This window comes from Pituophis catenifer, unplaced genomic scaffold, assembly GCF_029215685.1.
Source record: "Pituophis catenifer annectens isolate HBS135680 unplaced genomic scaffold, rPitCat1.0.hap2 SCAF_11, whole genome shotgun sequence".
NCBI classification, from domain to species: domain Eukaryota; kingdom Metazoa; phylum Chordata; class Lepidosauria; order Squamata; family Colubridae; genus Pituophis; species Pituophis catenifer.
In genome coordinates this window covers 8,449,230-8,475,620 of record NW_027256891.1, presented here as the reverse complement: position 1 = coordinate 8,475,620, position 26,391 = coordinate 8,449,230, and the positions used below count along the sequence as shown (strand labels likewise).

The 26,391-nt window shown below is 45.9% G+C and overlaps 1 protein-coding gene across 3 annotated transcripts in view; it reads left to right on the top strand.

The window, feature by feature from the left end:
* Nucleotides 1–826: 826 nt before the first annotated feature.
* Nucleotides 827–26,391, top strand: part of PAK3 (p21 (RAC1) activated kinase 3) — a 154,553-nt gene continuing 128,988 nt past the window's right edge. For 2 of the 3 annotated variants that reach the window (XM_070952034.1, XM_070952036.1), the window contains exon 1: nucleotides 827–1,010. The gene's annotated coding sequence lies outside the window, so the exon portion shown is untranslated. Of the gene's footprint in view, nucleotides 1,011–1,879; nucleotides 2,011–26,391 lie in introns of those variants that run through there. The other variant, XM_070952035.1, reaches the window with a different exon arrangement.

Genomic DNA, 26,391 nt, shown 5'->3' with positions numbered 1-26,391 from the left:
AAAAATGGTTTTAAAATGCCCATAAAATGCCCCTGTCTGATTGAACAAGGAGATATTGGCTGTTCTGTCATTGGGTAGAAGGGAAGAATCCTGCAGGCAACCAGGTTTGGCTGGATTCTGGAGATAGTCTCATATTCCCTCTTGCAGAGGGAGGTAAACTTGACAAACAGAATTCCAAACCACTAGGCAAGACTTTCAAAACCTTGTTTTAAATTTGGACAGGCCAGCTTCAATTTTCCTTAAATGTTCTGGTGAATTGAGTTGCCTATGTCTTTTGCCTTCTGAAATTACTCTTTTTGAGAGGGAAAAATGTTATAGTCCTCTTGAGCACAGAGCAGTAAACGCTAGTCCCACATGATCTGGTTTTTGCATCTGTCCCTCCCTCCCTCCCTCCCTCCCTCCCATCCCTCCATGGGATTTTTCTTTCCTGGCTAACTTGAAGGCTCCCTCCCAATTCTCTTCTGAACTTGGCAGCGTCCCCTCTTTTCTCTTCTTGCTACTGGGGCTTTCTTTGCTTACTGAGGGCGGGGAAGCCTTGTGCTTTATGTAAGGCTCAGTTTCTGACCATCCGACAGCAGCCCGCAACCAGCTAAGTTGGGTGTGCGGCTGAATTCAAGTTTCCGCCCTGGGTCTCCCTCCTTGCAGTTCTGGAAGCTGCCGGTCTTTGAAACATAAGATTTGTCGACTCCAGCTCTGCCAGTGCTATTAGAAGTATTATTATCTGCTTCCCTGCAGCCAATCCGGGCTGTGGAAACCTGATGACAGCATGAGCTAGGGAACAGCAAGGAGGCACTGAAGCATCCCAGCTATTAATGCTGGTTTGGAGGTCAGAAGTGGCTTTTGGGGGAACGAAGACCCTTGGATGGACTAAGCCAGGAACGTGCCTTCCTCTGGTGTCCCCCCACCTCCTCTCTCGTGCAAGCCCAGGCAGGGCATCTGTTCCTTGGGGTCTTTTTCTTTCCTGCCGAGAGGTGGATGGTCTGGAAGCAGTATGACAGGACACACTGCAGGTAATGTCTCCTCTCCACCCTTTCCACCCTATCCTCCCCCCCCGGTTCACCCTCCTCCCCCCCCCCCCGCACCTGCTGTCCAAGGCCCCAAGTGTTTTTGCTGGGGTGGCCTGTGTGCTTGACAAAAGAGAAGAGCTGAGAAGGCAGACAATGTTCAACATGGATGGGAGGGGAGACTGGTAAACACACCTCTGGCAAGGGGGCCTTTCTTCTGCATTGCACAGCCTGGGGTTTTCCTTTCAATGCTAGGCTTGGCATTTCATTCCTTGAGTGAAGGGAGGGTCCTCCCTCCCTCCCTCCCTCCCTCCCTCCCTTCCTTCCTTCCTTCCTTCCTTCCTTCCTTCCTTTCTCAACATCTCCCTTGCTACTACCTGGCTTGTAATCACAGATGTCATAGCTGAAATAGCCTTGATGGCTGCATGTCAAATGCTAACAATACCAGGCTTTGATTGGCGGGTGGGTGGATGCCTGGCAGTCTTTTGCCCAGATGTCTGGCCAACATGCCTTCAAATTGCACCTGCCTCCAGCTTGCTCCTGGAAGGGAAGGTCCCCCCAGCCCCCAATGGGGAGAGAGGGGAGTTCTTGGTTCTGCTCCCAGGTGTGTGACTCATTCCTGCTCCCCAAAGAAGGGGGAATTGTTTTTCTAGCTGCCCCTTTGTCCCCGAGCTGTGTGCCATTCTATTATCCGAGCGAGGAAGCTGCCTCTGCTGATTGTTCTGCATAAGCAGCCTCTTCCCTTCCATGTCTTCCTTTAGCATCCAGAGGCAGGGCTTTTTCTTCTTGAGGTGGGACCGACTGCAGGGTCGATGGCTGGAAAGAGAAGCAAATCTGGTAGTCGACAGAGAGGAAAGCCTGGGCTAAACGCAGCATTGGGTTGGGAATGTCTCCCCAATCCCTGGACCTGAAGCTCTATGGAAAGGGGCCTGTGATTCCCAGTGGTTTATTCCTGATGTTTCACAAAAGGGCGGCTCTTTTCGTTCCCCGTCTGGTCTCTCTAAAAGTGAGTTTGTTAATATCACTTGCACAGGGGACTTGGATGTGGTTGGTTTGTTCTAACAACCATGGATGTGTGTGCTTTGCTTCTCGCCCTCTTGATAAATGCTAAGAAAGAACATGGTGGCTTCTGTCTTTGCTTGTGATTTTCTGGCAGGTTCGGCCCTTGCTTGCTTCTGGTCTGGGAACGGCCCTGATTATGCTGTCTCTGCAGTGCACTGAGGGATGGTCTGGTAGGGATAGGAGCCCTGTGTGTATGTGTGTGTGTGTTGGGAGATTCCAAACAGACTACCTATTGTCGTATTGGGAGGAGGATCAGGGAAGGATAATAGCAAACATTGGGCCCTTGTGAGGATTGGCCTCAAGTGGCCCTCAGTGGCACCTCCTTCATTCAGACATGATCACACTGAATTTAGTTCTGGATGGCCAGATGCACAGCTGGTGACAGCAGAGAGGAAGGAAAAGGGAATTGGTAGCTGAAGGATGCAAAGGAAGCAGCCGGATGGGAAATATGGACCGGGGATGCATGAGATGAGGAAACAGAAAATTTGAAAAAGAGAAAGAAGAAGATTGGGCTATGGATGATGGACACTGTAGGAAAGGAGGAGGTGGGGGGATCTGCAGAGTGTGGCTGAGATTTGAAAGGGCTTCTGTAGAAAGGGGTCAGCCATGAAGCCTGGACAGTCTTCGGTTCACTGATTATCAACTGTGCTTGGGTGGTAAGATCTCTGGGGGGTGTATTTCCAACTTGATTGCTCTTAGTTGTTCTCTTCCCTGAAAGGAAGCAGAGAATATGTTGACCCTGCAGACCTCTAGTATGGGTGATGGGTCTTCCCCATCTCTTTTGATGCAATACTTTCTCCTTCAAAACTGAGACGCCCAGGAGTAAAATGTTTCTTTAAGTTCCTGCTTTCTTCCTACTGTGTTTCATCGCAATCTTTGTTTCCTCCTTAATTTTGCTCATTGTAGTCAATGATCTGATAAATGGAATGAACAAGGGAGCTCCCAAATAGTGGAAGAACTCTAAATATTCTCTTTCAAGTGAGAGGTTTTCTCAAATAAAGGGGCCTTGAATAAAAGTGATCCACACCATTATTTCAAAGGCTGAATTGGGCTGGGGATCATAGCAATCTTTCCATCAGGAATGTCCAGCTTTGGCAACTTTAAAAACCGTGGACTTCCCTATGGCTGGCTGAAGAATTCTGGGAGTTGAGGTCCATAAATCTTAAAGTTGCTAAGGTTGGACATCCCTCCTTTACAACTTCCTGGTATCATTAGAGTGTGCATCTTTGGGCAGTGCAGAACTTGGGCATTGAGGCAATTTGCTTCAGGAAGAAAATGAACTTTGGTGGAATCCTTTGCTTAGGCTAGAGCATCATTTTTCTCTGGACTTGCACAACCTAGTAAAGATGGTAAAAGTAGAGATGGGTAACTTGTGATTCAGCTTGATGTGATAGCCTCGTTACTGACTTAGCATGTTGGATCAAACAGGGCACTGATTAAGCCAGCATGTGATTTAATGTTGAGGAACATCAAATTCTGTATTAATCATTGCTAACTTTAGGCCGGTACTTTTCAATCTTAGCAAATTTGCAAATGGGTGAGCTTCAACACTCAGAAATTCCCAGGATTCTGGGAGTTTAAACCCTTCCTTGTCAGTTAGACCGATCAATCAGTGGAATGACTTGCCTTCAGAAGTTATGGATGCTCAATCACTGGAGGTTTTTAAGAACAGATTGGACAACCGCTTCTCTGAAATGGTATAGCTTGAGCAGGGAGTTGGAGTAGAAAACCCCCAAAGTCCCTTCCAACTCTAGTATTCTTTATCCTTCCTTCCTTCCTTCCTTCCTTCCTTCCTTCCTTCCTTCCTTCCTTCCTTCCTTCCGCTTGCACCAAGCCATCTGTTACATGCAGCCATTTTGGAGAAATTGCTGTTGGACTGATTCTATCAACTGAGGCAACTACAAGATTTTAGTCCCTATCCTTAACTTACGAGATAAAGCAAAACAATAACAGTGGCTCATTGTAATATCTGAGATATTAGTCAATAGACACTGAGTGTTGATTTGCAAGAGTAACAGCTGATTTAGCTCAGCCACAAAAGAAGAGAATGGAATTTCCTTGTTTTATATTAGGATTTCATGTAAAATCATCCCACAACCAACCACAAAATTGAAATTGTTAATGTATCAGAAATAAAATGGATTAAATGCATAGGCATTGCTGTCCCATTCTGTGACAAGCCTTGTGGTTGTATTTGCCCAACATGCCGAAACTGGCTTCTTTTAATGTTGATCGGTCTGGGGGTGGTTTAATGTACTGCAGGAACTCAGCTCAACTAACCAAGGAGAGAAGCGACCTGGAACTACGGAGGAACTGTTTCCTGACAGTGAGAACAATAAATCAGTGGGATGAGTTGCCTTCAGAAGTTGTGGGTGCTCCAACACAGGAGGCTTTTCAAAAGAGAGTAGACAGCCATGTTTCTGAAATGGTATACGTCTCTTGTTTGAGCAGGGAGTTGGACTAAAAGACCTCCAAGGCCCCTTCCAATGCTGTTATTCTGTTATTCTGTCTCAAATGTCAACTGGTTAGTATAGAATTCAGTATATTGTGTGAACTCAGGAAATCATTAATTCATTAGCCAGGGTGAGGGTGTGATGCAAATACAGACATAAAGGAACATACAAAGCCTAGGTAATAGATGGGAATGCAACCTAAAAATAGTTTTCATTAACTCAGACTGAATTTTTATCCTTTCTTTGTTCTGGATTCAACTTCTTTTTCAGGTACACAAGATCACAATGATCAAAGGCCAGAGGCCTTGGCCGGGCTGTTCCACTCCTTAAAAGAGCCATTTCTTTCCCAGGCTAACCCACAGCCTGAGGATCCTCTAGTGGTCATCCATCCAAGTAGTTACCAAGCTTGTTCCTGCTTAGCTCCTGAGCTTGAACACAATTGGCCAGATGGTGAGCCTAATAAAGAGATAGCAGAATAACAGCGGGAAGGGACCTTGGAGGTCTTCTAGCCCAACCCTCTGCTTAGGTTGGAAACTCTATACAGGTAGTCCTCAATTTACAACAGTTCATTTAGTGACCGTTCAAAGTTACAATGGCACTGAAAAAAGTGACTTATGATCATTTTGCACACTTACAACCTTTGTAGCATCCCCATGATCATGTGATCAAAATTCAGATGCTTGGCAACTGGTTCATACTTATGACCGTTGCTCTGTCCCAAGGCCATGTGATCATTTTTTGAGGTCTTTTGACAAGCAATTTCAATGCAATGTTAAACCAGATTGACTTAACAACTGTGTAACTAATTTAACAAGCTCAATTGTGGTCATAAGTCAAGGACTACCTGTACTATTTCAGACAAATGGTTGAAATCTCTTCTTTTCTTTTATGTACACCAAGAGCGTATGCACCAAGACAAATTCCTTGTGTGTCCAATCACACTTGGCCAATAAAGAATTCTATTCTATTCTATTCTATTCTATTCTATTCTATTCTATTCTATTCTATTCTATTCTATTCTACTCTACTCTACTCTACTCTACTCTACTCTACTCTACTCTACTCTACTCTACTCTACTCTACTCTACTCTACTCTACTCTACTCTACTCTACTCTATTCTATTCTATTCTATTCTATTCTATTCTAAAAACCTCCAGTGCTGGAGCACCCACAACTTCTGAAGGCAAATCATTCTACTTGTTAATTGTTTTTACAATCATTGTAAGCAAAATGCAATAGATTGTATTTAAATGCAAAGAAATGTATAGGATTCTTCCCTCTGAAGACGGGGAAGGTTTATCTGGCTGAGGGCTGTTGTCTTTTCCATCTTTTTGTGCAGGGTTTTCCATGGGGCAGTTGCTGGTGATTTTGTGCAGGGGGAAAAACTTGTTCTCTAAACCTGACGTGTAAGGATGTGAGAAGCTGTGCGCAAAGGAACCTTTTAAGCTGACGTGTAAAATGATGTGTGTTTTTTGAACTGCAGGCAAACAGCGGCTGCATGAAGGCAAATGGTTAGGGCTAGGAAAATGGAAGTAAAGAAACAAAACAGAAACCACACAAATTAATCTCCAACTCAAATAAACACACATTGGCACATATTGTTAGGTGGACACAAAAATACTATTGTGCAGTATTCAGAGAGTAGGCTTGGAAGCATCCCCTTAAAGAGTTAACATATTAGGTTATAATTTTACCGGTGGGCATGGCTGATGGTCTCATTTTTTAAAGTACCAATGAGAATAATTGAAATAACATTTGCTGTGTATTCACAATCAGAATGGGTGAAATTTGCATGTCCCTGGAAGGTATCTGTTCCAGGGGAATACTTGGTTTGGGAAATTTGAGTTGCTTCCATTTGGGGCAAGTTACTGTTCCATCTTGGATGCCTTAGGGAGTTTATCCTCCCCAAAAGAAGCCCATCACCATCAACTGTATTCATCAGACTTTCCCTTTAGCTTGAAAAGTTTGTGTCCGGGTCTGCCTTTTTCCTCTTCCCTCTCCATCTTCTTTCCTTTTCTGTTATGTCTTCTACATTGGAAGCTGCAGATAGGCATTGACCCCCCTCCCCAGATTAACTGTGTTTAAACTGTCCTTTAAGCCTTTTTAGTGGAAGAAGGCGATCGTAATGTTTTACATATGGAAATTCCCAACATTTGTAGTTTTCACAGATGTGACTGATCTGGTGGACTGAATTGTTTTAATTCACCAACATTATTTATAAGATTTACTTGTCTGAATTGGATTCAATATAGTAGAAGTTTGGGTTTTGGCTTGATATAATAATTTAGGTTTGGGTGGATGATTTATGTTTTAAATTAATAAATGGTGATACCTGGGTACTACCAAACAATCTTCTATTATATACCAGTTCAAAAAAAGAAAAACAAGCCAAAATCTTTTACAATCTCATGAAACTCTACATAGGATACGATTTTGGCATTCTTGATGAGAACTTAAAGGATTTTGGCAATGTTGCAAACTTGCCTCCCTCCCTCCCTTTTTTCTTTTCTCACTGTTCCTCTCTCCCTCCTTCCCTCCCTCTCCTCCCTCTCCTTCCTTCCTTCCTTCCTTCCTTCCTTCCTTCCTTCCCTCCGTCCCTCCCTCTGTCCCTCCCTCTCTCTTCTTTCTTTCCTCACTTTCCTCCCTCCCACATCAGCCTCAGAAAACCTGCTTTTGACACCCACACTAAGACAGTATGAAAGGGCATCTTCCTCCCAGAATGCTTTGCAGTGGGTCCATCTGCACTGCAGTTGGTTCAGTGACCATGCAGAAGTTATGGAACAACACTTCCCAGTCTCTATTCTCACTGTTTGTTCGGGCAGGGTCTGCTAGGAGCTGTAGTTTACCAGCCTCTGCTGCAAAAGAATGACTCTCTGGATTCCAATAGGATAGAATTGGACTGTTCTGCCCTACAACACCAGTGAGCAGCAGAGACGTTATCATCTGATTCCTTCTGGCTGGCATTTGTCTTTGCTTGGGCAAAAATTTTCAGCAGAACATGTCTGGAAAGGGAGTGCACCATTGAATACTCCTTACCAAGAGCCGTGATGTTATTAAGTTATTTACACAAGTCTGCATCGGGAATATTTATATACCCAAAAGGAAAAGCAGAGTGACTCATAACACGATGCCCAGTTTATGTTGTGTCTAGTGCTAGAATAGGTGGAAGGAAGGATAAGGCGAAGACAACCAAGAGCAGAGTGGGTGGACTCAGTTATAATAGTGATGGGGAGTACTTGGTGCTCTCTGAGCTTGGCAGTTTTCTTGCAGACGTTTCATTATCCAAATTAGGTAACATCATCAGTGTAGTCTTTTGTTACCTAGTTGGCTAATGAAACATCTGCAAGAAAACCACCAAGCTCAGAGAGTACCAAGGACCTCTCATTTCAACCCTGAGCTACACATATTCTTTATTGGTACATGGGTCATTAGAAGACCAGATTGGAGACAGTCATGGAGAATGGTATATCAATGATATAGGGCAGTGATGGCTAACCTTTTTGCCATCACGTGCCAAAAGCGGAAGGAGCGTGAGGGGTCACGGGTGCGTGTGTCCACATCCATAATTCAATGCGCCCCGCCCTCCCGTGCATGCGCACGTGACCCCCCCACATTTCCCCCTGCTTTTGGCACGTGATGGCACGGTGGGCCAGGTAGGCCCGTTTTTTCCACCTCCCCAGGCTCCAGAGGCTTTCTAGGAGCCTGGGGAGGGCAAAAACAGCCTTCCCCATTCCCCCGGAGGCCGGAAACAGCCAGTTTCCCGACTTCCGGTGGGACCGGAAGGCCTGAAAGTCAGTTGGCCGGTGCGCACATGCGCGCTGGAGCTGAGCTAGGGCAACACTCGCATGCTCACTAGTATGGCTCTGTGTGCCATCTCTGGCACCCGTGCCATAGGTTCGCCATCACGGATATAGGGTTTTCTGCTTGAGCAGGATGTTGGACTAGAAGACCTCTAAGGTCCCTTCCAGCTCTGTTCTGATTGAAGAAAAATCTACCTGTGTGCTTGTTCAGTGTCAGCACCAATTTGATAGCATGTAAACAATCAAATGGGCAGATTAGGTCGAAAGACCTCACATCTTAATTAATGTTCATAACTACAGAACTTTCTCTAGAAACAAAATGGCAAGCTGGCATTCTTCCCCTCTATATGGGAAGTAAAGTAGAGAGGATATTTCTTTTAACTTTCTGGGATGGAATGCAGGGTGTCTTTTAGTATTTGTTTGGTCCTTGTTTTCCAAGTTCTTTCCTACCTTCTGGAGCTTTTAACACCCTGTCTAGCCTAGGATCTCAGGATCATGTCAGGATAGTGTTTCCTCCCCGTTCCTTGTCAGAATCCAATCAGACTAGCATCTGGATCCAGCTGAAGAAGGAGGAACCAGGGAGTCTAAGAGAAATGATGACATTACTTAGTTATGTTTCTCTTTCCCCTTTTTAAAGGAGAAGAACGAAACCTAAGCAAACCAGGAAGTGTCAGCTGATCTATCAGCAATCTGAGGGTGAAGCAATTAAAAAAACCCTCCCCTTTTTTTAAATAAGAGAAAAAGGTGGTAAAAATGGACCCCCTTTAAATACCTTTCATGGCCATGGACCCCCAAGACTTAAGATTTTTTTTTTTTAATTTGATTTATATGCCGCCCTTCTCCGGAGACTCAGGACGGTTTACAATGCATTAAGCAATAGCCTTCATCCTTTCGTATATTTATACAAAGTCAGCTTATTGCCCCCACAAACTGGATCCTCATTTTATCTACCTTAGAAAGGATGGAAGGCTGAGTCAACCTTGAGCCTGGCAAGATTCGAACCTGCAGTAATTGCAGGCAGCTGTGTTAATAACAGGGTGCATTAGACCACTGTACTATCAAGGCTCTTAATTTCTTTATGCCTTTTTGGATGCCCTGTGATGACATTGCAGCCCCCAGGGGTCTGCGGACCACAGATTGAGAACCCTTCTCTCAGCTGTGGGCCTTGCCCTCACCCTAGTGGTCACCCTAATGATGATAAATTACTTGATGATGAAGTCATGATCAGAGACTTACCTAATAGGCTTTTCTCCCCCCCCCAACAGCTACCCTATGAGGTGGGTTAGGCTGAGAGAAGGAGGGACTAGCCTAAAGTCACCCAGCCAGCTTTCATACCTAACTCAGGACTAGAACTCCTAGTCTCCTGGTAATTGGCCCAAACCCACCCAGCAGACTTTCATGCCTAAAATGGGACTAGAACTCACAGTCTCCTATTGATTGGCCCAAAGTTACCCAGCAGATTTTCATGCCTATGATGAAACTCGAATTCACGGTTTCTAGACCAGCATCTTCACCACTGTGCCAAGCCCTCTTAGACCAAACTGGCTTTTATTATAACTCACCTTGATAGTGTGTGGCTCTAGTCTCTCCTTGGACTTGATTTTCTGGACTGGTTTACCAAATGGGACTACATTTTGGGCATGGGCCCAAAAAGTTCAGAAGCCAGGAAAAACCATTCAGCCATTTGTTGAGGTCGTGGAGGAAGAAATACAGCCGTTCAGGAAAGAAGCATCTTGGAGATAGACCAGAACTGGACTTTTACAAAGACTTTGAAACAAAGCCGTTAGGAAAGGACCAGGCTCTGCTGCAGAGATGGAAGGAAGTCTGAGTTAATTAGCATCCTAACAAGGAAGCCAAGACAACATAGGATCACTTACAGGTAGCCCTCGACTTACGACCACAATTGAGTCCAAAATTTCTGTTGCTAAGCGAGACTGTTACTAGGTTTTTATGACCTTTCTTGTCACAGTTGTTAAATGAATCACTGTAGTTGTTAAGTTAGTAACAAGGATGTTAAGTGAATCTAGCTTCCCTGTTGACTTTGCTTGTTAGAAGATGACAAAAGATGATCACATGACCCTGGGACACTGCAACTGTCATAAATACGAGTCAGTTGCCATTTTGATCACATTACCATGAGGATGCTGCAACTATTATAAGTGTGAAAAACAATCATAAATCACTTTCTTCAGTTCTAACTGTTGTAACTTCGAACGGTCACTAAATGAATGGGTGTAAACCTGTACTTTTTGACCATTAAATGATAAAAATAATCTCAAGAGCCATTCCCTCTGAGATACAGCCTCAAACAGCCCTAGGAAAAATAGTCTAGAGATTATGAGAACATCAGTGCCAACAAAAGACCAATATCCAAAGATCTGTTGTTGTTGTTTCTGATGGGGTTAATATAATGTGGATGAATTCCTAATGTTAGATTTCTCCATTTGGAGGAGAGCAGTTTGGGATCATAACCAAGACATTTTGCCCATTATCTAGTGTTCTATCCAGCTTCTGCAAGAATTAGAAGTGATGGCCAATCTTTTTCTAGAGAATTGTTATTGATGGGATGAGAGTTATTTTCAGAATATATTAGGAGCTATTGATTCAACGGATGCTCCTTCATAGCTGCATAAGACCTAGGCCGTTTCATACAGCTTATTTCCAGAGGGCAAACTAAGTCTGAGAGCCCTTTGGACCACATCTGAAAGAGAGGCTGGACCACTTTCAAAGCAGCAGTGTTAATGAGCTGAAGATTAAGAACCAACCAAATCCTATGACAGGAAATTGAAAGAACCAGGGATGTCATTTATGGAGATTCTCTGGGTCATGGTTTTCCCGGAGGTTCTTTTTTTTCAAAAGGCAACTGGACTTTCTTGGTTATTTCTTTTTTTTAATGTTTTGCTTCTCATCCATGCTGACTGAGGAATTCTGGAAGTTGAAATCCACAAAACTTAAAGTGGCCAATGTTGGAGACCCCTGGTCTATCCATTCCAGAATCCCTGGTCAATTCTATCATCACCATCAGAAGGCCATTAAATTGGAGAAGAATGCAGGAGGTGAAGAAAGAACCACCATTCGTAGGGGCAACTTCCATATCTGTGGTTAATAGGAGATCATGACAAAATGATGGCCAGCATTTTAAGTAGAGTAATAATGTCTACCATAGCTATCAAGAAGCAGCCTATTTTTCTCCAGGTTGCAATTGTCCTTGGGGCACGTAATCAGACATGACAAGAGAGGGAAGATCACTATAATTGTATATTTTAGAATAAACATACAATTTTACCATCACTTGTGGGGTGGTGGGGGGATGATGTCAAGAAAAGGAAACAATGCCATGATGGTGCCATCATCTTCTCATAAAAACACTGAGATAGTAGCCAAATATGACCTAGGGAAAAAGACATGGTTCTTGAAGGATTCAAGAGAATACTACTGTAGCAAATATGTCATAGCAAAGGGTCAGATGTACAATACATAGAGGTAGTCCTTGACTTACAACCATTTGCTTAGCGACCATTCAATAGCAATAGCATTGAAAAAAATGACTGGCATCCTTTACAGTATCCCCACAGATACGTGATCAAAATTCTGTTGTTTGGCAATGGGCATGTATTTACAATGGTTGCAGCATCCTGAGGTCATGTGCAACCTTCCCAGCTCGTTTCTGACCAACAAAGTCAATGGGGAAAGCCAGATTTGCTTAACGACTGCTTGATTCATTTAAAAACTGCAGTGATTCACTTAACAATCATGGCAAAAAGGGCCATAATATTGGACATGAGTCACTGAACAACTGCCTTGTTTAGCACTTGAAATTCCGTCCCAACTGTGGTCGTAAATTGAGGGCTGCCTTTATAATTTAAATGGTTCTTTATAGCAGGTAAAAAGCATGGAGAACTAAATGGCACACTGGGCAGGAATTTGGGAATTGCAGCTCCTGGTGTAGAAAGTCATGGAGATGCGGTTACAGAAACAACAGCAGAAAGGTTCCTAAAGCTCTGGGAAAGGAGGTAGTGTTAGGAAAGGCTGGTTCCTCCTGAACTTGGTGATGGACAAGGGACTTGTAGACTTTAAACTCCCAGAATTCCTTGCCAGCATCGCTGGATAGGGAATTCTAAGAGTTGAAATTCACAAGTCTTAAAGTTGCAAGATTGGACACTTTAGTCTATCTCAATTAAATATAGTTCCAATCATCCTATGGAGCTGGTCTACCTTGTAGGGTTGAGCCCCAACTCATCTTGAGGGCACCATGAAGTCCTCAATAGCTGGTTCCCACCCAAACTCAGCTAGTGCTCATAAGGAGGCTATTTCTGCCAAAGAGTCTTTGCAATCAGTTGCTCCTCTGCACATCTCTGTTCTATGCTCTGTTCCCTGGAAGGTTCAAGAGCTGTGAGTCTGTGAATCAGAATCAGAGACTGGAATATGGAGCAGAAGTTGTGGGTGCTGCTTCATCACTGGACAGCCATTTGTCTGGAATGGTATAGTTCTCCTGCTTGAGCAGGGGGCTGGATTAGAAGACTTCCACTCTGTCCCTTCCCATTCTGTTAATCTGCTATTCTGTTATTCTGTTTCAAATGCCAACTGGTTAGTATAGAAGAGGGGAGTGACTTATTCCCAAAGCACCTGAAGGCTGTTGTGGCCCCGCCCTCTGAGCCTGTCCCATCGGAGGAAGAAAGCTCCGAGCATGAGGAAGAGGAGTCAGCCAGGCCTCCCTCTCCAGGCCCCTCCCCTCTGGCATTGTTTCAAGTGCCGGCTGAGGGAGAGGAAACAGCTGATTCGAGTCAAAGTGATAATGAAACATCATTCCTGGACGCACGCCTCCGAAGGCGTGATAAACGTTTGCAGCAGCTTGGGAGGCGTGCTAGGGATTAGAACTGAGTCACTGGACCACACCCCAGAGACTATATAATAGAGGGTAGTGGTCAAAGGATCCTTGTGACGAACAAAGCAAAACCTTGGAGTCACTAAAGCCTCGTCCGGAACTGCTGGGAGGAATATTATTTCTGTTTGGACTTTCTTGAACGTTCGTATCTTATCTGTCTGTTTGTGAAAATAAAGACCCTTGGCAGACGGTGTGTCTATCGCTGCCAAGTCGGAGATAAGACCTGGGTGCGTTCCAAAGTGTTTCCTTAACCCTCGACTGGCTGTGTGGGTGTGTGTGTGGGTACGGGGACAGATCATCTTGTTCGTCACCCCATACTCCATCGTTAACCCACGATGGACCAACAGCTGCAGCAGCAGATACAGCAGATGCTGGAGGCCAATCAGCTTCTGCAACAGCAAGTAGCACAGCTAACTGCCCAACTTGCTTTGGGAAATGCTCCTGCAGCTCCACCTCCTCCCCCTCCCCGTCCGAGATGCCCAGTGAATGTGCCAGATAGGTTTTCTGGGCAGCAGGAGATGTTTCCGGCCTTCTTGGGACAATGCCAACTGTTTATGGCAATGAGGCCGGAGGATTTTCCGGATGACCGGGCTCGGGTGGCATTTGTTATCAGCTCCCTCTCGGGCACTGCCGCCCGATGGGCCACGCCCCTGTTGTTGCAAGATAGCCCCTTGCTCCTGGACTTTCAGGGCTTTTTACAACACCTGCGCACCATGTTTGAGGACCCCCTCCGGGTGCAGACGGCAGCGAGGCGCATCAAGGACCTCCGCCAAGGCAAGCGCCCCCTGCAGGACTATATTGCAGAGTTCCGACTGCTAGGCCAGGATTCGGCTTGGAATGAGGTGGCGCTGATGGACGCTTTCCAGGACGGCCTTTCTGACGAGATGCAGGACGAGCTGGTTCGTGTGGAGGCGCCACCGACCCTCGACGCACTGGTGACCCAATGCCTGCGCATCGACGCCCGCTTGCAACGGCGACGGCCCCGTCGGGCTCTTCCGGAACCATCGACAGCGTCGGCACCCCCGCGTTTCGCACCGACAGCGCTCCGGACCGCACAGCGTTTTGTGGCGACGGCTGAGGAGCCTATGGAGCTCGGAGCAGCCAGACCTCAACTGACGGCCCAGGAGCGGATGCGGAGACGTCAAGGGGGGTTGTGCCTCTATTGCGGCGAGGCGGGACATTTTGCCGCCTCGTGTCCCCGGAAGCGGAGTGGACCGCTCAAGCCTGTTCCGGAGTCTCGGCGTGACCTGCCGGGAAACGGGCCAGGCCTGGCCTAGGGGAAACTCTGGGTCAGGCACGTGACCATGCCCCGCCGGAGTCGGCGGCTGTGGACTGTGAGCCCCCTCGGCACCTGATTTTGAACACCCGGGTGTTGTTGGCTAACCGGTCGGAGGGGCTCCAGGCGCACGCGCTGGTGGACTCGGGGGCCACCACGAACTTTATGGACCAGGCCTTTGTGGCCCATTACAAAGTCCCCTTGGTTCCAGTGGACCCTCCGTTGAGGGTTGAAACTATAGATGGGCGGGAACTCGTGGCGGGACCCATCAAAACCGCTACCCAGCCCTTGCGCCTCGCCATTGGAAACCACGAGGAGGCGATCCAGTTTTACGTAACGGCGGATCTGCACTTTCCCTTGGTCCTGGGGATGGCCTGGCTTTGGGCGCACGACCCTCAGGTGGCGTGGTCGAGAAACGCCATCTCGTTCCCGAGCCTGCAGTGTGTCGACCACCTTCGCCACACCTGCGCCGGCCAGGACGTCTCTGCCCCAAACGTCTCCTTGCCTCCGGAGCTGACGCCCTTCGCCGACGTGTTCAGCGAGAAGGAGGCGGACCGCTTGCCCCCGCACCGACCCTACGACTGTGCGGTGGACCTAATGCCCAACGCACCCCTGCCCTCGGGACGCCTGTACTCCATGTCGGAGCCCGAGCTGGCCGCCTTACGGGACTTTCTGGAAAAGAACCTGGCCCGTGGGTTCATCCGGCCTTCGACCTCCCCGCTCTCGGCCCCGGTCCTCTTCGTTAAAAAGAAGACGGGGGACTTGCGCCTGTGTTGCGACTACCGGCGCTTGAACGCCATCACAGTGCGAAATCGCTACCCCCTGCCGCTGATCCCGGAGCTGATGGAGAGGTTGCGGGAGGCCTCGATCTTCACTAAGCTCGATCTCCGAGGGGCTTACAACCTGGTGCGCGTGAGAGAGGGGGACGAGTGGAAGACGGCATTCGGCACGCGGTACGGACACTTCGAGTATACCGTCATGCCGTTCGGGTTGACCAACGCCCCCGCGGTCTTCCAGCACTTGATGAACGATGTGTTCCGGGACATGCTGGATCGGTTCGTGGTGATCTACTTGGATGACATTTTGATCTATTCCCGGACCCTGGAAAGTCACCTCCAGCATGTCCGCCAGGTCCTGCAGCGCCTGCGGGAGCACCAGCTCTATGCGAAGTTGGAGAAATGCTACTTCTTCCAGACTTCCATAGAGTTCCTCGGGCACATCATCACCCCCGAGGGCATCGCGATGGACCCGCACAAGGTGGAGGCCTTGCGCAGTTGGGAACCCCCGCGTCGGGTGAAGGACGTCCAGCGTCTGTTGGGATTCGCCAACTACTATCGGACCTTCATCCCGGGCTTCGCCACCCTGACCTTGCCGTTGACCCAGCTCCTTCGGAAGAAGGTCCCGTTCCAGTGGGGGCCCCCGCAGCAGCAGGCCTTCGAGGTCCTCAAGCAGGCCTTCCTCACGGAGCCAGTCCTGAGGCACCCCAATCCACACCGTCCGTTCGTGGTGGAGACGGACGCGTCCAACGTGGCGATTGGGGCGGTGCTGCTACAGGCTCCGGTGGATGGCGGCACTCTTTTTCCCTGCGCATACTACTCCCGGAAACTCAACCCTTCCGAGCGCAACTACACCATCTGGGAAAAGGAGTTGCTGGCCATCAAGGCCGCGTTCGAGGCTTGGCGACATCACCTCGAGGGGGCCCGACACCAGGTGGAGGTGCGGACGGACCATCGGAACCTGGAGCACCTCACCACGGCACGGAAGTTGAACCAGCGGCAGATCCGGTGGTCGTTGTTTTTCGCCCGGTTCAACTTCCACGTCACCTACATTCCGAGCAACCTCAACCAGAGGGCGGACGCGCTATCCCGTAAGCCGGAATACTTTTGCCCCAAGGACTCCCTTCCCCCCCGGACGGTGCTGCCAGCGGACTCCTTGGCTGCGGTCCAGGAACCGGTGGACCTGCGGGCTCGGGTGCTGGAAGCGCAGCGACGGGACGACTGGTCGCAGCAGCGGAGAGCGGACGTCGGCCCCGCGTCCCCATGGACCGTGGAGGAGGGCTTGCTCAGACATCGGGGTCGGCTGTACGTGCCCACGAGTCCGCTCCGAGCCCTCGTCATGAACCAGTGTCATGACAACCCCGCGGCAGGGCACTTCGGCTTCTTTAAGACTTTGAACCTGGTGACGCGGACTTTTTGGTGGCCTCGGGTACGGCACGACGTGCACGCCTACGTGACGTCCTGTGTGACGTGCCAACAGGCCAAAGCCGCGTCCGGCCCCCCTCCCGGACTCCTCCAGCCGCTACCGACACCGGAGAGACCTTGGGGAGCCATCTCCATGGACTTCCTGACAGACCTGCCCCTGTCCGCTACGTACACGACCGTCCTCGTGGTGGTGGATGCGCTCACGAAGATGGCACATTTCATCCCGTGCCGCGGCCTGCCCTCGGCCCGCACCACGGCTCGCCTGTTCCTGCAACATATCTTCCGCCTCCACGGCCTGCCGGACCGGGTGGTTTCGGACCGCGGGGCCCAGTTCACGGCTCGCTTCTGGAAAAGCCTGATGGCCGCGCTGGAGGTGCAGGTGTGCCTGTCATCGTCGCACCATCCGGAGACTGACGGGGGCACGGAGAAGGTCATCGGCATACTGGAGCAGTACCTCCGCTGTTTTGTCAACCAGCAGCAGGACAACTGGGCCGAGTACCTTCCCCTGGCGGAGTTCGCTTTTAATAACTCCCAACACACCTCCACCCAGATGACCCCGTTCCATGCCAACGTTGGATACCATCCACGGCTTTTCCCGTTGACCATCATGGACTCCCCTGTTCCCGAGACCCGGGACTTCCTCTCGGAGCTGCAGGCAGTGCAGCAACTGGTGCGGCGGCAGCTGATCTGGGCGAAAGAGGATTATAAACGGTTCGCCGATCGCGCCCGCCGGGCGACGCCACCGCTGGAAGTAGGAGATCGGGTGTGGTTGTCCACGAAACACCTCCCCACGGACCGGCCGGTGAGGAAACTGGCCCAACGCTTTATCGGTCCCTTCCCTATCGAGGCGGTCATCAATCCGGTGGCCTACCGGTTGACTCTACCCCGCTCCATGCGGCTCCACCCTGTTTTTCATCGGTCCCTCCTGGTCCCTGAGGCCCCCGCGAGCCATCTCCGCCGCCCGCCGACGCCTGCCCCCCCAGCCGCAGCCGACGAGGACGATGCCTCGACGTACGAGGTGGACAGTATCCGGGACTCCCGTTGGCTGAAGGGGCGCTTCCAATACCTCATTGCCTGGAAGGGGTACGGGCCCGAGGATTTCACCTGGGTGGACGCATCTGCCGTTCAGGCCCCTGACCTGGTGCGGGCTTTCCACGAACAGTTCCCGTCCCGACCCCATCCTGACCGTCAGACCCGGGGGAAGGGCCCTGCGGTGGGGGATAGTGTTGTGGCCCCGCCCTCTGAGCCTGTCCCATCGGAGGAAGAAAGCTCCGAGCATGAGGAAGAGGAGTCAGCCAGGCCTCCCTCTCCAGGCCCCTCCCCTCTGGCATTGTTTCAAGTGCCGGCTGAGGGAGAGGAAACAGCTGATTCGAGTCAAAGTGATAATGAAACATCATTCCTGGACGCACGCCTCCGAAGGCGTGATAAACGTTTGCAGCAGCTTGGGAGGCGTGCTAGGGATTAGAACTGAGTCACTGGACCACACCCCAGAGACTATATAATAGAGGGTAGTGGTCAAAGGATCCTTGTGACGAACAAAGCAAAACCTTGGAGTCACTAAAGCCTCGTCCGGAACTGCTGGGAGGAATATTATTTCTGTTTGGACTTTCTTGAACGTTCGTATCTTATCTGTCTGTTTGTGAAAATAAAGACCCTTGGCAGACGGTGTGTCTATCGCTGCCAAGTCGGAGATAAGACCTGGGTGCGTTCCAAAGTGTTTCCTTAACCCTCGACTGGCTGTGTGGGTGTGTGTGTGGGTACGGGGACAGATCAAAGGCAGGACAAGAAGCAATGGATGAAAGCTAATCAAGGAGACAAGCAGCCTAGAACTAAGAAGAAATTTCCTGACTTTGAGAATAATCAATTAGTGGAACAACTTGTCTTCAGAGGTTGTAGGTGCTCCAACACTGGAGGTTTTTAAGAAGAGACTGGGATAGAGTCTCCTGTTTGAGAAGGCAGTTGGAGACCTCTAAGGTCCCTTCCAACTCTGTCATTCTGAGTCTACATGAGTGCAAACCTTCTGATCTTTCAGTCAGAGCAAATATGTCACATCGGCCACATCTCCACCCGAGTTTTCAGTCAGAGCAAAAATCTCCATCTCCATGCTAACATCCTGGCTATGGACTCCACCAACTTCTCTGGGGGATCCAGGGTGGACATGACCTCGATTCATAGGGATTGAAATGAGGACCTTCAGTGTGGGGAGCCAGTACTCTATTGCTGGGCTCTGCCCTCTTCCCATCTCCTTTCTGATTCTCACATGTTGCTCAGTAATACTGCATGTGTACTACCTCAAAGCATCTTTTGTCTGGTCATGCAGCTAGAGAGAGACCGGAACCAATTGGACTTCTGGCCCGGCTGCTTTTCCTAGTCACAAGATCTTTGTTGTGTCTGGTTGCTGACACTCATGCTCTCTCCCTGCCTTTCCCCTTTCTGATCCCTGCTGGGTTCTGCAGGGATCTCTCGGTGTCTCCATCTGTTATTTTGCAGCAGCAAAAGACTCTCTGACACAAGTGCTTAGGGTTGGATGTCCAAAAATTCACAGCAAATGAATGATAGAAATTTTATTTTCTTTGCCGTTCATGGGTACAGTCATGGTTCACTGACAAATCTGATTCTTGCTCTGCTAAACAATTTGTTTGCAAATACTTTGATCTGAGCACTGTTGTGAACATCCGTCCTACTTTTTTTCCCCCAGGACTCCTTTTCTTTCCCTTGTTCTTCATCCAATATTTTCTCCTTGCCCCAAATCAGTGAGTCAGTGAAGCAGAAACATTGTGTGTGAAGGGCAGCAAACAGCAAAGTAGTGGGCAGATAAAGAAGAAAGCCTTAGAAATTTTGGAACTAGAATCTGCTGTACATTAAGGACAACATGCTGGAATATCCATCCATTTCTTTACCAAATCAATCTAAGTAATTTAGGGTTGAAAGGTCCTTAACTGCAGGACATTTGGTTCACATTCTGTTGCATTCTCCTTGGTTTCAGATAATTCCATTTTTCTTTACTTTATCTTTTCCTTCCTTCAGGGTTAATGGTGGACACCAACCATCCTCAGTTGTGGCATTATGCAAACCACTACATAGTTATGAAAAGGAATACAGGTAGTAGTCGACTTACGACCACAATGGAGCCCAAAATGTCTGTTGCTAAGCAAGAGAGTTAAGTGAGTTTTGCCCCATTTTATGACCTTTTTTTGCTATAGCTCTTAAGTGAACCATTGCAGCTGTTAAATGAATTATGTGGTTGTTACTGGTAAGTGAATCTGGCTTATCCCATTCACTTTGCTTATTGAAAGCCGGCAGCAATTCTTTATTGGTCAAATGTGACTGGACACACAAGGAATTTGTCTCCAGTGCAAAAGGTCTCAGTGTATACACGTACAACAACAAAGTGATAGGTCATAGATCATAAATCATAAAGAAATCTGATCCAGGTTTACATCCCATGTTTGAATCACTAAGATGTGCAATATATTGACATTTACGTTATCATACTTATCCTACTGTCATCATGCCCTATTTAAATTCAGGCAAAGTTATGACAGCTAGTTTGGTATAATAGTTAAATATTATATGGGTTCTAGTCCTGCTTTAGGGACAAAGTCAGCTGGGTGACCTTGGGCCAGTCACTCTTTCTCAGTCCCAGGAAGACGAAGGCAAGGGCAAACCACTAATGAAAATATTTATTATTGTTTACGTACTAAGAAAATTTTATATGGCCACCCAACTCACAGTAATTCCAGGAGGCTTACAGAAATAAAATCCCAATTCAAAAGCCAATAAACTCACATCCAATAAACACACAAACATGTGATGTCATATCACCCTCTGGTCCCCAGCCCTGTTGGCCAAACCACATCTTCAGGGCCTATCGAAAAAGTGTCAAATTGGGGGCTAATCTTGGGGGGATGATGTTCCACAGAAAGGAAGCCACCATGGAGAAGCCCTCTACAGACCTTATCAAGAGAGGACACCCGTAACATACCCTGCTTCCCACTCTGGTGGGTCGGATAGATATATCTTGGAAAAGATAGTCCTTCAAATAGTCCTTCAAATCTTGCGAAGAAAACTTAAGGGACACATCCAAGCAGCCACCAGGAGTCAAGACTGACTTAAAGGAGAAAGGAACACAATTACTTTTGATTCTACTTGGAAACTGCTTCTGGACTTTGTGCTGGAGGTGAAAAATATGAAACTTTGATTTTGGATTTTGCTGATTAGATTTACTGTTATAGAAATGGCTAGTTTATATTATTATTTAAAAGTAAAAAGATGAGGTATGATGCTATTATCTTATTCTACTGCACTAACAGTTGGAAGCCAACACTTACTTTATTTTTCCTTCTTGCCCTACACTTTCCTCTTCTCTTTTTCCTTCCTTATTTTCCCATTATTTTCTTTTGTATTTTGTATTTATATTGTATTTTGATAAATTAATACAAAATTTGAACCTTAAAGAAAAAGACCAACTCAAAGGCACGAAAAAGAAATAGTTCTATTATAGAAAAAAAAAATTGTGAAGCAGTTCACTGCAAATATGGTAATAAAAATAAGCCATTACATAGGAAATGCATACAATTATATAGCTAGCACATTATCTTTTTCCATCAGGGACTATCTGTGGTTTCTTTGCAGACCACCCATGTTTTGCAGATCAGAGCTTAAGAAAGAACCATTGATTTGATCTATGGATTGATGAAACATGGTTACTTGGCTTGAAGGTCCAAGAATTGGTCCAGTTTGCTATCTGCTTTTGATGAAAGAAAAAGTGGATGCTGAATAAATTATAGATCATACTTGAGGATATTTATGGAAATATGATTCCCTGCATCTACGCTTGTACTCTCCATGTTTTATGACATACATTTAGATCAGTAAGAAACAGCACTTAAAGCGAAGCAGCAACAATCTGAATTCCTTAATCAGATCATTCTTAAGGCATGAATAAGGTGCAATTAAATAGGGTTGTGAGAAAGAGATCCAGGTAGACCACAACTGAGCCCAAAATTTCTGTTGCTAAACAAAACAGTTGTTCAGTTTTGTCTCATTTTATGCCCTTTCTTGCCACCTTTGTTAAGTGAATTACTGCATTGTTAGATTAGTAAGATGGTTGTTAAGTAAATTTGGCTTCCCCATTGACCTTGTTTATTGCAAAAGGGGCTCACATGACCTTGGAACACTGCAATCGTCATATATATGAACCAGTTGCCAAGGGTGTAAATTTCTATCACATAATACTGGGATGCTGCAATGGTCATAAGTGTTAAAAACAGTCATAAGTCATTTTTTTCAGTGCCGTTGTAACTTGAAGCAGTCACTAAACAAACTCTTGTAAGTTGAGGACTATTTGTACTTATGTTTGATCTATGGTACTTAAAGGTCCCAAGCAAAAGAAGGCAGCACTGTGTGTGAAAATTGTAATAATCAGGGAGCTGTATCTCAGAGTCAGTGAGGCTGCTATTTTTCTTTGCAAGTTTTCAGAACTTGCAAGTTTGCAGAAATAAATGCAAGTTTTTTGTCTTTCTATGTGCATATCAGTCGACCTTTCTATTTATCTACCAATCACACACATGCGCTCTACGCAGCCATGTCTGGCTATGCCTACACATCTAAGATGGCACAGCTGGACTTTGACCACAGTCTAAGATGGAGACAATACTGCAACTCTTACAAAACCCTCAGCATAATGCTTGAGTTCTAAAAGGCAGTGACCCAGTCATTGGGTCACTGCCAAAAGGAACAACTTGTGGATGTTTCATGGAATTTATATTGATTTGGGTTGTTAACTGTCAGGTATAGAAAGACCAATGAATAGAATAGGGAAGAAAATAGATAATATTTATAGGCTTGAGCAGCTCATCCCCCCCCCTTCCCGGTTGAAGAAGGCTTGCAGGAAAGAAAGTCTGTGGTGGATCGGTCCTAAGCTGCCATTTTGGAAGTGGCAGAATGATGCATGCCATGCTAAAGGCTTGCAAAGAGACCATGCCATACCATTCACTTTAGCATCTGGAATACATTACTGAGGAAGGAAAGTAAAGGGTGTGTGTGTGTGTGTGTGTGTGTGTGTGTGTGTGTGTGTGCGTGTATTTGTGTATGCACTCTGATATAAGAGACATCAAGAGCCATAGTGCGTCTCTGTGTATGTTTTCTTGCAAGATGAAGGGAGTGGAGTGAAGAGAAGCTAAGAAAATAGAGCTAAAAACAGGTCAGTCATAGGTAGGTTGCTGAAAATGGTACCGGTAGAACAACTGCAGATTGGAAGTCCCAAAGGTGCTTTTTCAAAAGGCAGCTGGACTTTCTTTATTTTTCCTTTAAGACATTTCACTTCTCATCCAAGAAGCTTCTTCAGTTCTGATTTCAGCCAGAACTGAACCAGTTGAACCAGTTGCCAAGCATTTAAATTTTCATCATCTGACCATAGGGATGATGCAAAAGTCATAAATTTGAAAAATGGTCATAAGTGACTTTTTTCGGTGCCATTGTAACTTTGAATGGCCACTAACCAAATTTTGTAAATTGAGGACTGCCTGTACCACTGGATGAATATTATGTTCAGGTACCGCTAGCCTTTCCAAATTTGGTGAAACTGAGAGGAGAATTTATCCAAGGGAAGAACAGGGTCTCCATCAGTTTCTGCAAGACAGGTCTCCCCATTAGTGGTGGTGATAGCATCTCTTTGGAAAAAAAACACAACAGAAATCCCATGGAAGATTTCTGCCTCTGCAAATGAATGGAAGCAGAAAAGGCAAGGGAGACTTCAGAGAAGATTTATTCTCATTCCTTCCTCATCTAGTGACTAAGTCTGGCTAGGAGAACCTCCATTTTGCCCTGCTTGCAGAATTTCTCCAAAATTCTCTTCTTCCTTGGAAGAACACTTTAGAAGGCAATTTTCTTACATCAAATTAGATAAACACTGATAGGAGGGGTATGTGTGTGAAATTCAACAGGATCTCTCTGTCTACCAAAAGATGTGCTGCTTTTTTATCCATTCCATATTCCCAAAATGGGATGTCTAGCATGATTTTTAAAATCCACAGCCTTGACTTTGTTTACCATAAATATCCATGCTGATTTGCAGCAGAGAATGGCTCTTTGGGGTTTCTAAACATGCAAATTAGTTTGAGGATTTTTTTTTTCCTGACAGTGGGACAAAGGACAGGAATCTAGTAAAGTTTTCCAAGGTTTTGTCTGAAAGACATTTCCTTATCTTTCCAAATTGTATAGGAAAACATCATGTAGATGAGGGGTGTCCACCCTTGCAACTTTAAAACCTGTGGATTTCAACTCCCAGAATTCCCCAGCCTGATCCTAAAATTAATAAAAACCAACATATTAAGGAATTCTACTTGGTCTTCTTCTAGACCAGTTTTTTAGGATGTCTGGACTTCAACTTATGGAGTCAAAGTCCACAAGTCTTCAAGTGGTCAAGTTTGGACACCTCTAATTTAGATTATACAGATTGTCAATACATTTGTAACAACAAAGGAGGATTTTTGATTTTTTTTTTTTGCCATTGCCTTCCTTAAATTAGCGTCTTATCTCAATTACCAATTTTTAAATTCTGAATAAAGCTTTCCCTTCCACTTCTCTAAAAGAGTGATGTAACAATTGCTAGAGCTGGAACAATTTTACGCAAGGATAGACTTCAGCTTGGTACGTGACCATTTGTGGAAACAAGGAACAAAACCTGTGAAGAGACACAGCTAAATCACACCCAGGTGAAAATCTTATGAGTTCTCTAGTTCACATACAGCTCTCCTGTCACTTTAATGATCAGTCTATGATTTTATTTTATTTTATTTTATTATTTGACCTAATGAATAAAAATTAAAATAAGATTATTCACTCAGTAGATAGCATTAGCTTATCTAAAAATTCCATGACAGATTTTATTTTTTCAAACTTCAAGCCCAATAATGACATGTAATGTAGGAGTGGTATTACCTTCACTACTGGTTCGCAAACGGAATAACTCCTCTCTTCTGGGGAACTATCTCCTTACTATATATCCTATCACCTTTGGTAATTTTCAGGTGTTTGGACTTCAACTCCCAGAACTCCTCAGCCAGAATGTATCAGATGCAAAGAATCAGGACCATACATTAAGTTGCAGTTAAGATTTTTTGCTCAAGTCTATATATAAGAATCTAGTCAACTAAGGTTAAGAATGGCCCCAGATAAGGGTCAACAAATTCAAGAGGAGTTGGACTTGGACCATTTGTGGGGATGTAATGTGTCTAAGATGATGATGCACTTAACTCCACCCCCAATTCTGCCTGCTCTTCTACACCATGGGGAACACTTTGCAGAAGTTGGTATGTTCTTCAGAAGCAGGTAACATATCATTCTGGTAATTAGAAAAAGTTTCTTGAATCAAATTTGCTTGCTGGGAACCATGTACATTCAAAAACTGAATCCACAGAGTTTTCCTAGCAACAGAGCATCTGGGACTTCTTGTCAAATGCTGACTGGGGAATTCTGGAAGTTGAAGTCCATGCATCATAGAGTTGACAAGGTTGAGAAATATTGATTTAGAGTGATAAATCAAGAAGTGATTGCAGATAGATTCACAAGGGTCTGTCTGAATTGGAATGGAAGAGTTTCAAAACTCAAAGGTGGATCAATGGCTATGATGCTGACAGAGACATTTTGCTCTGATGCATCAGTTCTTGCATCCTTTTGAATATTACAGGTGGATCTACCAGGTTATATTCCTCCTAGATACATTCCTCATGAATTAGTGCTGTAATCGAGGCTAAACCCCCCAAAATTGTCTAGACTTCTCTACTAAAAGGCATTCTCATGCTAGGGAGTTCTGCAAGATGCAGTCCACACATCTTAAATTTGCCGACTTTCAAAAACACTGCTTTGTCCAGAAATCCCCTTCAGTCTACTGTTTAATTTTAACATGTTGGAGAAGTTGATGTGTTCTTCAGAAGGGAGTAAAACATCATTCTGATAACTGGTAAAAATTCCTTAAGCCAAACTTGCTTGCTGGGAATCATATACAGGTACATCAGAATAGAATAGAATATAACTTTATTACAGTCATAAACCAGCAATAGACATAACTGTTTACAATATATTAAAAATTAGTATTGACATTAATAGCGAATAACAACATCCCTATTAAGCGAATACATGTTCTCAAACAGTTAGGGTCACTCCATAGTTTACATGACTGTGAGTAAATATAATTTCCCCAAAATTGTTAGAGATATCTCCAAAAAACTGGCACAAATTGAGAGCTATAATTCTGTAACCAATTTTTTTTCTTGTGGACACTGCAGCAACACAGAATTTTGCCACTGCATGCATGGTAGCCGGGTTTGAGTCCTGGAGGAGAAAGCCTACATAAAAGTTGTCTGCCCTTCCTGGCAATCACTCTAATAAGGGGAGAATATACACTGACCTATCAACTCTATATAACTCACAGTACAACAAAACATGTGAGATATCTTTAACTTCTCCTTTACCACATATACATACCTGTTCTGCTATTGGTGTTCTCTTATACCTGTCTTGGAGGAATGCTGAGGGGAGAATGTTAAATCTGGCTCTGAAGAAAGCTATTCTTTTTTTGGGGGGAAAGATCAGGTCATTTAGATATCTTGCCGATTCCCACACACCCTGTTTGATTCTGTCCCTACTATGGAGAGGCAACCTATTTAGTTCTTCTTGGAACTCCATGTCCAGATAGATGAACATT